Source organism: Sceloporus undulatus, chromosome 2, assembly GCF_019175285.1.
Source record: "Sceloporus undulatus isolate JIND9_A2432 ecotype Alabama chromosome 2, SceUnd_v1.1, whole genome shotgun sequence".
In the NCBI taxonomy this organism is placed as follows: Eukaryota; Metazoa; Chordata; class Lepidosauria; order Squamata; family Phrynosomatidae; genus Sceloporus; species Sceloporus undulatus.
In genome coordinates this window covers 252,011,494-252,023,915 of record NC_056523.1, presented here as the reverse complement: position 1 = coordinate 252,023,915, position 12,422 = coordinate 252,011,494, and the positions used below count along the sequence as shown (strand labels likewise).

At 40.8% G+C, this 12,422-nt stretch overlaps 1 protein-coding gene and 1 long non-coding RNA gene across 2 annotated transcripts in view; one reads left to right on the top strand and one right to left on the bottom strand.

The window, feature by feature from the left end:
- The window catches only part of DAPK1 (death associated protein kinase 1), a 643,597-nt gene that overhangs the window by 189,875 nt on the left and 441,300 nt on the right, over positions 1–12,422 (bottom strand). The window lies entirely within an intron of this gene.
- On the top strand, positions 9,542–10,747 carry LOC121920900. Its single transcript, XR_006101798.1, has 3 exons — positions 9,542–9,592; positions 9,986–10,078; positions 10,648–10,747. It is a non-coding gene; the product is annotated as an uncharacterized LOC121920900 (long non-coding RNA).

The window sequence follows — 12,422 nt, the reverse complement described above, 5'->3', positions numbered from 1 at the left end:
TTTAGCATATATAGATATTTTATACTGATGCTTCTGCTTGCCTATTTGTTTTCTGGAACAGGCATTAATTTTGAGAGTGCTTCTTTTCTTTCACTCCCCCTCTGAAAGACAGGACATGCATCTGTTAAACTGATCTGCTTCTCTTTTATTATTAACCCTGATGGAATCTTGGCACTGAAATAATAACGACCACTGCATTACAAGAATACAATAGCCTTTCCATAAGTTGTTACTTCAGCTTTCCCTTATAAGAACAATTTACTGACAGATCTTTTTCCTACCATGTGCTCTTATTCCAGAGGGAAAATGGTACATCTGTGTGGAAAGTTTATTCTCCGTGGGATTGGACGGTGGGAGTGTGATGCCTGTGTTGTTTTTCCCCCTCCAGTGCATTGCTCTATTATTTCCTGCAGAAAGCTGAAAGAAATACACTTTGTCCCCCTTCCAGTCATATAAGTGTGTATAAAAGACATATGGACCTGCTGGAGAAGCATCTCTATAGGCAGGGCTGGCCCAAGACATTTACCGATTATGGTTAGGAACAGGATAGTGACATACAGGTTTCAGCCTCTTAGTTCCTATTCAAAACTGTGTGTCATCTGGATGCAGCATGAGAGGAGCGCTGTAATGCCACCTGCCATGTGGTTGGGTGCATGACATGACAGTGGCATCAGGGCAGCATCAGGGCATGCACTGTGTAGATGCTGTGCCCCCACTGCCCTCAGGCTGGTGTTTATTGCTGGTCTGTCAAGGCCCACAGTCTCCAATTCCAGATACAGAAGCCAACTGGCTTGACAGTTGACTTTTTCTTCAACACTTGCAACTGCACAACATTGTCAACCTCAGCTGCATTCCCTACCTTCCAGTATCTGCTTCTTGAGGTAGCTGTTTCACTACACCTTGTGGTAAGGATAATTCTGTCCACAAGCAACCCTTTGGGCAAGACTCCATATGAAAGAGAAAGAAGTTTGCATAGAGACTGACATTATCTCTAAGGATAATTGTATTTTACAGTGCAATCTTCTAATCAAAAGTATGTCACACAGATTTCAACAAAGCATCCCCTTAGGTATGTAGGTATAGAATGCAGCCTTATTCAATTTATTCAGTGTCTAAAGTACTTCAGATATGATCTAAATTCCAGAAGAGAAAGACCCCCAGTTGTTCCTCAAGGGGTGCTGCTTTCTCAACCAGGTAGGCTGTCGATGATGCGAATGCATTCAAAATCCATTAAAGGCATAGAAAGTTTTATCCTGAGTCCATTCGGGTCTATTCACATCATTGTTCACACAGCTGACAATGTAAAACTTTTGTGAAAACTCAGGAGAAAGCCTGGTATCAATTATCCCGGGGTAAGTGTTTTTTTGGCAGCCCTCCCAAATTTAATTGATAGTATTTGGATGAATGTGAATAACAAAGATTCATACTGGTTTATTTTCATCATGTGAATAACCCCCTGGGAAATCCTAGGATTGGCAGTTTAAGAGAAGTCCCAACCGGAGAGCTCTTGGGCATCATTAAACTACCCAGGATTCCACAAGACAGAACAATGGCAGTTAAAGTAGAATAATAGGGCTATAAATGTGTACTGTGAATAAACCCTCTGATCTAGCAAAGAGTTACTCTTTACAGTACAGATGCCCCTGGGTTAAGTAGAAGCAGACAGCAGCAAAAAACTGAATGACTAAGGATTCTATATTCCTTCCACCTCAGAGATGTTTTGGTGGTGCTCTCTTTCTATACAGTGAATACTGAGGGGTTGTGCCCACTCGTTTACAAATCGAATCCAAAGTGTATCGTTCCCACTCAATCCCGAATTAACTCTAGAACAGTTCTAGGTTAACCCAATATCGTTCCCACTGCGATTTGAATCTGCTTTGAATCATAACATTTAACCTGCATCATAAGCCTATAAACTGGCGTAAAAAAATAGTAGGTTTTACCCCAGGTTATCCCTTGATCCGAGACAGGAATCGCGGTATTTAAATGGAATGTTTCGGCGTCTGATTCGGGTTCCACAGGATGGAAGGAGCGGAGCGCGATGGGCTGGCTTGGTGGAGTCGCCCTTTCTTTGTCCCCATCCGTCGTCGCCGCCATCTTTCTCTCTTAGACTCTTAAGAGCTTAGGGCCAGGGGTAGGCAACCTGCGGCCCGGCCCCAGCCCGTTCCTTCCACCGATTGCTGCCAGGGCCTTTGGCTTCTCGCGCGAGGGGCATGGTGGGACAATTGTCTATAGAAGCCTCAGAAACATGCATTTATCTTAACATTTTTTAAAAAATCAGCAAATTTTTTCGTGTGTCCTCCATTTTTTATTTAAAAAGTGCCCTCCATTTGAAAATTTTGTCCTACATTTGTCCCAGTTTATTTATTTATTTAATTTTTTAAATTTTATTTAATTATTTATTTTTTGGCTTCGGCCCCCCCAGTTGTCTGAGGGACAGCAGCCCGGCCCCCCGCTCAAAAGGGTTGCCTACCCCTGGCTTAGGCGCTTAGGACTCTTAAGAGCTTAGGTGCTTAGACTCTTAAGAGCTTGGGCGCTTAGGACTCTTAAGAGCTTAAGCGCCTCCTCATTGGCTCTTTTAAAAAAAAGCGAAATTTAAAACAAATTAAAAACGGTCAGCAGGTAGTGGGAACGCAGGTGCATGTTACTCCGAATTATTGTGATGTCATGATGACGTCTCTTTGATTGACAGCCGAAACAAGTGAATGTGAACGAAAAATTTACAAAACCGATTTAAATATACACCGATTCATCCATGAATGGGAACGAAACCGGGTCAATTACTGCGAATTAAAATAAAACGTAATGTCAATGAGAACGATACAAATAAAGCGATTTGATAAGTGGGATAACACTCGCTTTATTTTGAACCGCTTTAAAACAAACCACTGTATTTAAAATCGTTTCAAATCGCAAGTGGTAACACCCCCATAGACTTTTCTCCACATGAGAAACCCCAGAAAAGAGTGAGCCTGGAAGAAGACCGCATGTTTAATTGAAAGCCATCACCAACTCTAACTGTAACGTTATGCCCAGAACCATGGGTGTCACCAAGGCGATGCAGGGTGCGCCAGGCGGCCTCCTAAAGGAGTTCATCACCACTCCACAAACATTTGCCTTTGAGCAGAAATAGGATGTGGTGTTAATCTGCATCTCTTTAAAATGCTGAAGAGGTGGTGTGAATGGAGTAAGACTTAGTGGGAGGAAAAATGAGAGACCCCAAGTTTTTTTAAATTAAAATTTAATTTTTTTTAAAAAATTAAAAAATAATATTTTTATTCTTTTAAAATTTACTTTAAAAACATCACATCTTACTAAATTTTCACTTTAACCATATGAAACAATGTACATGTGAATACATTAGTTCTAGTCAGATCTCAAAGGAAACCAATATACACAGAAAAGAAAGGGAGCTGTTATTGTCAGTGAAACTTGTCTCTTAAAGAAATAGTTCTTACACGCTGTAGTGTGTTGTAGATAAAGGAGTCGCCTCCCCAGGGTACTGTTATGCTGCTTAACATTTCCCCCTGTGATACACATTCTAGGATCAGAAGTGTTCTTAAACACTACAACAGGAAAGGGCAGAATTAGAAAATCACAATCTCCACTCCAATAACTGTCACTCTGCATTGCACTATTGAGTAAAATGCAGATGTAGAGACCTCAAGCATTCGGAAGGCAGCAGGATAAAGAAGTAGGACTGTTGGTTGTTGTTGTTGTTGTGTGACTTCAAATCATTTCCTGCTTACTAATGACTCCAAGGCAAACCTATCATGGGTTTTCTTGACAACATTTTTCAGAGGGGGTTTGCCATTGCCTTCCCCTGAGACTGAGAGCATGTGACTTTTAAGCTCAGTGAATAATAGCCACAGTAAAAAGGTTGCCTCCATACAAAATAAGCAGAATTATCTACCATTTGTTTCTATGCTAAAATTATACAACCAAAACTATACAGCTGCTAGTGACATCTTATCATAACAAGTGTTGATATTCAATTTTGCTATATGACTTTTGGCAATATAGGCATCATGTAAATTGCGCACTTGCTACTAACATTCAAACTGCAAAATGAACATTTGCACAATGCACATAAAATTTGAACCAAATTTAGACTACTGTATTTTAGATTTTAGCTTGTTTTTATTTGTGAAAAACTTAAATAATTTATGAAATCTAGCTCCCTTGTTGAACCTCACCTGACTTTGTGATCCCTGTCTCAAGAACTGGAAACATCAGAACTGCCACCATGTTTACATAGCCTTCCTGTCTTGCCACTTATCATTTTGTTTTCTTATCTTAGATACATGTGTCACACCTTGGACATCTGGCTTGTCAGCTATAGCCTCATGTTCTTTTGAGAGCTGGTAACCCCATCATTTTATTTGCTAAAGCAAGCCGTTGTATTTTTTTTCTTTTTATTACATACCAGGTGATATTCTTTTCTTGCCAAAAGACTGCAGGTCTGCAATTTAATTCACAGATTTCCTGTAAAGAGTTCAGGTTTTGATCTGTACAGTGACATATAATTCCCATTCATTGCAGGGAAAATTATTCATAGGGTCTTGTAAATTAATGATGGGAATGGGGAAGGCCTATCAGACTCGACTGCCAAGAAACTGTCTAATTATCCAATGCATGACTGTTTCCTGTATTTCCTAGTCCAGTCTAGTCTAGTTTGTGCAATCTGGATGTAAAAATCTAAGTGCTCCCTCCATTTCCTGTTGGCGTCTAAACCATAGTCTCATGTACCTCTGTCTGGAAGGTGAATTTTTTAAAAATTGAAAACTGCAACTTTCTCTTTATTAATTTTATCTTATCCCCCTTCTCCCTATTTTCTATTTGGTAGTGTAACCAATTACATCTTTGCTCTTTGTTCATTTGCAAATTTTGTTACCTTACCCCTTGGGCTATTCCTTAGCCATCATATATGAAATAGCTTGGGAATAAGGTACTCCTAATCAGTGGCGTCACTAGGGTTGGTGTCACCCAGTGCGGCAACTCATGGTGTCCCCCCTCGGCCACTGACTCATGGTGTCACCCTCCCATTTCACACTATACAGACTGCTTGGTAATGCCTTTTTGCACTAATGTTACACATAAATTGTAATTCCCATATGCCACTTAATGTAATGCTAATAATTATGACATAAACAACTAGCAAAATTAAAACTATACCTTCAAATTCCAATATCACACACACAACCAAAATGTATTTACATATGCATAGTGAAGATTTGGTTAAAATGTAATGTTTTTAAAGAAAAATTAAAAAGAATTTAAAAATGTCAAAAAATTTAATTTTTCTTTTCTACCAAAAGGCAGATGTTTGAGAAGCAGTGGTGTCACTCCCTCTTTAGGGTATCACCTGGTTTGGTCTGAACTTCCTGCACCACCCTAGTGATGCTACTGCTCCTACTAAAAATAATTAATAATTGTAAACTACTATGACTGCTGCTGCACAAACATTATTTCCTGTTGAAAGGATTTGCTGGTCTAACAGAGAAGGACACATTGCTATGGCCTAAAACTCAACTTTCTGACCTGTAGTGTGTAGATATACTTGTTCTAGGTTATTTCCTGCTTTTCCTCTATTGAGCTTGAGGCAGCATACATGGGTCTCTCTCTCCCAACTTGATAAACAAGTCAGGCTGAGAGAGCGTAGTAGCCCCAAGGTTATCCTGTGATTTCCACACCTCAGTAGGAACTGTGAACCCTCACTCTCCAGTTTAATACATTAGCCACTGCATCGCCCTGGTATTCATACTAAGAAGATGTACATCTATAGCACCTACACTTCAGGAAGAAGACAAATCTTCTGGACAGAAAGAATAGTCACAATGGGTTATTACCAACTAACCATAAATAATCCAGTATGGAGGCTGTTTTATAGCTGTTTCAGCAAAAGTTTTAACTGTGCCTCTTTTAGACAGGTTGGAACCATGTCTTGCTGCAGAAAGGTGTTCACTACTGTATGCATATAAGTGGTAAATGCATTGTGCAATTAGAGCATATGGCTATTGTAGAGTACCAAATAATATAGACAGGCCCCATATACAGATATACAGCTTTCAGACTTAGGATTTGTCTCATACCAAGTGTACACTTGCTGAATTCAATGGAAAATAAGTTAGACATTCCACAAATTTCATTGGATCTGTTTAGATCTAACTAAGGGCCTCAACAGATTGGCACTAAATGTCAGCATTGGGGAAGAATGGGGACATGGCATCTGCACGATGCATGCTCTGATGCTGCCCTGATGCTGGCATCATGGCGTGTGCATGTTTGTATGGTGAGTGGTATCATGGTGCTCCTTTGATGCTACATCTAGATGACGCATGCCAAAAAGAGTGCTAGAAAATGCCACGGTGGCAGCAAAAGGGCCTTTTCCTTGCTGCAAAAATAAGTGGCTTTCTGCAGCTTCTTTTTGCTCTGAGGAAAGGCCGGATTGGGGTGCATCGTGTAGTTGCTGAGGCTCCGATCCGGCAAGGAAAGGGGCAGTGGGATGCTGCTCCAAAGCGGCTGTCTGTTTCACCCCTGAAATTGTGAAAACAGAGGATGGATGGGCATCTTTCAGGACTGCTTTAGCTGTTTATTCCTGCATGACAGATGGTTTGACCAGATGGTACTTATGGCCCCTTCCAGCTCTATGCTGCTGCTGCTGCTGCTGCTGCTGCTGCTCCTTTCTAGCCCACCTTTTCCCCAGATCAGGACCCAAAGCGACTTACAATGATTAAAAAGCCCTGTTAAAAAAACCACAAAATACAAAAGTTAAAACAAAATCAAAGAAACAGAAAAAAAAATAAAATCAGGTTAAAAATATATATTATTAAACCCCCCCCCCCTCCGAACAGCTATTAGCAATATCTAGTGCATTGTGTAAATGGGCCTAATGTCATCACTCATCAAATGCTTGCCAGAATAAAAAAAGGTTTTGTTTGTCTGTAAAAAGAAAGTAGGGAGGATTCCAGTCTAGCTTCTTTGGGAAGGAAGTTCCAGAGTTTCGGGGCAGCCACTGAATAGGCCCTGTCTTATGCTCCCAGCAGATGTACCTGTGAGGGTGGTGGGACAGAGAGAAGGGCCTCCCTAGCAGATCTCAGAGCACGACCTGGTTCATAAGAGAGACTACGATCCTCCAAATATATATATGTCCAGTATATTAATTATAATATCAATATCGGTTTCATTTTGGAAGCTCATTTTCCAGGATATCTCTGGAGCAGCATCCTCTGATGAAAAATAAAAGACAAAAAGCCAGTTTTGCTTAATTCAGGGGCAAATGGTGATTTACCCGCATCCATCATCCTGTTGAACAGACAAAAAAAGATTCCCCTTCTGGACATATCGGAGTCACAAACAGTGAGCTGATGACTAATCGGGGTTTGATCCTATTTTTGTAATGTTTGAAGTTCATTAATTATTTGAATTTCCTTCGAATGAAGAGGTTCTGGCAGGCTTTAATATCACTTAAGGAGACAGGCCCGCAGGGTGCCTCAGGTTGGTGGTGAGGGATTACATACCTTGGGAGACTTTGCATGCTGGTTTCAAATAAGAATTAATCAGATGAAATGCACAGTGCTTTATACCCTGACGAAATCTGATTTGAAAGGGAGTCTGTCTTGTTAGCAGGCAAGTTTTCTTTTCTTCAAATGAAGAAGGCAAGGATTTGAAACATGTGACCAGAAAAACCCATTTAGGTTTACACTGTGTTTCGGCTGAAGCGGCAAAAGTCAGATGAGTTCACCTCACATTAACTTCATGCACTTTATACTATGTTACAACACAGTCCTATATCCCCTCAGAAGTATGCCCAGCTGAGTTTAATAGGAGGTGTGTATGTATGTGCCTTCAAATTGCCTGTTGACTTATGGCAACTTCATGTTCATAGACCTTCCTTTGGCAAGGATACTCAGAGGTGGTTTTGCCAGTTCCTTCTTCTGAAATAAAGCTTCCAGCATCTGGTATTTGTTGGCTGTCCAAATACCAACCCAGGCTGATCCTGCTTAGCATCCAAAATCAGACAGGATCTGGTGCCTTTTGGATATCTAGGCCATTCATAATTACACAGGTAAATATATGTGAGATAGCAGCCATTGTGTCTGAGTCAGACAATCCATGATTACAAGGGTAATTTTAAAAAATTCTTGTAATATAATGCTCTTGTGGATTGTCAAGTTCTTGTGCACTTAATTACACAGTGCAGAAACGCAAGGATAAATCTGTCAGGTGATTTAAAATATACTACAGGCAAATGCACCTATCTTGGTTAACATGGGTCGTCAGCTTATTCATTTGGTCAAATTTTTCAATAAAGTAAAAACCAAACAAGGACAAATTTCAGGGTAGCTCATCTTTATACCCACAAAAAGAGTAGATTTCCTGATGTGAAGGATGCAGCAACTCGCTACTCATACTGTTCTGTTGTTTCTTGGAGAAGTCCAGAATGACAAATATGGGAGTCTACATGGATGAATGCCCTTGCCATGACTATTGTCAGGATCTGATTGCCTCACTTTCCTGCTATGCTTGTTAGTCATTTATGCTGTACTTGCTTTGCTTTGTATTACTGGATGATGGGGGTATATCATACTTTTGGTATTGATGGGTGGAAAGAAAGTTTATCTAGGCTGGAGTTGATTAAGGAGCAGATGTGAAGGGGAGATTGATGATGATGATGATGATGATATTAATTTGTATCCTGCTTTTCTCCCAAAATAGGGACCCAAATAGGTCAGGCTTCACCTGGGTGTTCTAGATTCTCTCAGCTTTAGTAATTATGTACTATTGAGTAGGGAGGGGAAAAACCCATGTGTGTTTGTGTTTTTGGTAAAAAGTGGAGCTGAACCTTTGCAAACCTGTGGGCTGCAACAAGAGAGCTTGCTCATATCCCTGCTGCCAAATCAAACATGTGTGGAGGCCTTTTACAAAACCCTTTGGTAAAATATTATCTCAGCATTTGATAGTGGAATGTGTTTGGATCTTGTCTCCTTTCCTACCCATCCCAAACACTGCTGAGAGGGCATCTCAACCTTGGAGAACTACCAACAAAAGAGCTGTGGTCTATATGAGAGCAGCTGGAAAGGCTGTGGCCTGCAATTACTTACATGGTTCTCCCAGTACAGTATACTGAGAAAGGGGTTTTTTTTTTTTTGTCTTTCTTTTCAACATTTTTATAGCTAGGCCCTGCATTTTTCTGTGGTTAGCTCACAGAGCTGGAATCCCTCAGGACTTACAAACCTTGCCCGCATTCATATTTTATACGAGCTACTCTGTGCAGCTGATTTTCCTGGTGTTTATTTTGCTTTATGTGAATTAATTTGTATTCCCTCTGCAAGACACTTGCCTTTAATGACTGCTGGCTGGCTGTAGTACCACTTGATCAGGTCTCCATTGGTTTCTCTCTTGTGGCTCCTTTTTTCTTCTCCAGCCCCCACCTGGTTGCCCTTCAGCAAGTACGTTTGGAGACTGGCAACCAAGGGTGCCAATTTGGGGAGGGCTCTTTTCAGTTTTGCATATGATCTAGTTGCAGTTAATTGCTCATGAATCATCCTTTCTATTCAGCCATCCGGAAGGAGCTTGGCTATCTCAACAGGTTAGGCTGTGTGTGTGTAAAGCAGATGTGAGGAATGTGTGGTTTTCCAGATATTGTGGAACTACAACTCTCAAAGTTATAGATTTTGATATGACCTGTGAATAAGTTGAGGGTAAAACTTAGGGGCATGTAACAAACAATGTAAAGGATGAAGCATAGGAAAATGATGCTAAAGAACTTAGAAAATTCTGGCAGGCACAACTGTTTGTACTCACCCTAAAGGCTGGCTGGCTGGCTGGATGCAAAAGGAACTATGTTAAATGGTGGCTGTGTGATACGTGGGAGAAACAACCAGTTGTGGATGGGGCTAGGAAAATGCACACATATCCAAAAGGATGTAAAGATACACTATTAACTCTTATAAAAAAATGAACAATCTTCTTCTTTGAGCAGGATGGCAAAAGACAAGAGCTTAATCTATTCTGGGAGAACCTAAAAGAAACACAACCCATTCGGAGCACTACAGAGCCACTTTTCTCCATCCAGGTATTAAATTTTTTTAAGTGAGACTCACTCAAAGCCCTCTGTGTGAATATGGAAATCTGTTCATTTCACTTTCTGCCATATTCAAATCATAATGCTCCAGACTTGCCCAGACTTTTGGCCAGAGCAGATGGGGCCTCGATGATGCTGTTATATTCGTTGTTGATGTTGTTATTATGTACCTTCAACTCATTGTTAACTCATGGCAAACCTGAGGCAAATGTACCAGAGAGGTTTCTTGGCAGAATTTGTTCAGAGGAGGTTTGCCTTTGCCTCCCTCTGAGGTTGAGAGAGTGTGATGTGCCCAAGGTCACACAGTGGGCTTCCATAGCCAAGAGGGGATTCAACCCTGTTCTCTATAGCCCTAGTCCAAACCACTATATAAATGCACATACAAGTACACAGAGAGAGTTAGTGAGATACACAAAATAGGAACAAAACAAAATATGTAAGCTGTTGCTTGTTTAGCATACTTATAGGCTACCCTTATAGGTAGAAGTAAACTTATAACAGCCTGCAATAACACCAAATGAGGACCAGAATTAACTACAGTTATCTCTCAATTTTTGTAGCCTTGGGATCTGTGACCTCATGATTTGTGGACAGTGAGCAGGAAAGGAACAAAATGGTGCAAGTATGGGGCTGCGTGCAGAGTGCATGGCCATTGAAATACATGGGACCCCAATACTGGCAAGTATTCTGATTTGTTGGAGGGTGTGTGTGTCCGGAACGGATCCCTGTGAATTGGGACGACTATCATTTAAGTCAACAATAACATTAAAAATCAGAAAAAAGATATATAGAAAATTAAAGCACATTTAAGCTCACAGTTCAATAAAAGCCTTCAGAGAAAGGCAATGAGGATAAAAGTGGTTTAGGGCTTTTCTAAAGGACTGGAAGGATGAGGACTGACACACCCCAGTTGGTAATATGTTCAAAAGCTATGAGGCCATTGCAAAAAAGTCCTCTTTATTGCTATGGAAGCTATTGGCTGCCCCATCAGCAAGGAGCGAAGGTTGTTAGCATAGTTGCGCAGTCAGCATCTGGCACCAGAGTCTCCACCTTTGGAGATGCAGGCAGCTGCTTGCAAGCTGGAGAAACACCTTTCCCCTTCAGTGTCAGTGAAGAGATACTGCAGACAGACATCTCACAAAAGAGTCTTTTATTCTTCAGAATTTCCACTATATACAAAGCTATCATACAACTGTCTACCATCCACCATCACAACAACCCCACACTGTGACGACGCACTCCCCTAATTTATCTGGGGCTCCATGTGGTCTTTTGGCCCTGCCTCTTCTTCCTATGTCACAATGATCTCTGTCCCCTGTCCAGGGTGACTTTGCACTTTTGCAGCACTTTACTGCATTTGGTGACCATCATCTCCGATGTCACTTCCCACAACTCAGCACTAGTGGAATATGCTGTGTCACCATGGCTGACAGTGACCGTTTGTTGTCTAGTCACTATTTAATACCACATTGTGCATTTTCTCAGGACTCTATATCGCAACAAAGGTTACTATCAGTGGCTGATTAATTCAAAGACCAATTATCTCAGAATGAAAACTGGTTCATATTGGTGAAGATGGTTTTTCATGTAACATGGCACCTGAAATTCATTTGAGATGTTGTGCTGGGAAAGAGTGCTGAGGATACTGTGGACAGTCAAAAAGACAAACAAATGGGTCCTGGAACAGATCAAGCCTGAAATCTCCTTGGATGACAAGATGATTGAACTGAGGCTGTTGTACTTTGGGCACATCATGAGAAGTCATGACTCACTTGAAAAGACAATAATGCTAGACTCAAGGCAATCACAGGTCCGAATTTGCAGGATCTGAATAGAGCAGTGGTGGACAAGGAGTCTTGGAGATGTATCATCCAGTGGGTCACCATGAGTTGGGGTTGACTCAAAGGCAATTAACAGCAACAAAGTTTCTTTCCATTCCTTCTTTTCTCCAGACCATTGTGAATTATTGCCTGAGGTAAAATAATGTATAATAGTGCAATGGCTTCACATGTTTTGGTAATCAAGTAAAGACCTGATAATGGAAGAATGGTAGGATATAAACCCAATAAAGTATACTCAGTATACTCAAAGATATAACCTCACAAAACAGCCTAAAGGCCATGAAGTTTTAGGACACATGAGCCCAGTGAAAAGAATAAAAAATAGCCCTATTCAGGAAATTAAGCTAACTTGGAGGTTGTTGATAGTGGAACAGAACTTAGAACACACATATGAACTAATTGCTCAGAAAAGACCAGTTTGAATAAATATGTTTTCACAGTTTTCTTAAACGGTTTCACTGAAAGCAGAAGGCATTTAGAAGGGAGTTGCTGCT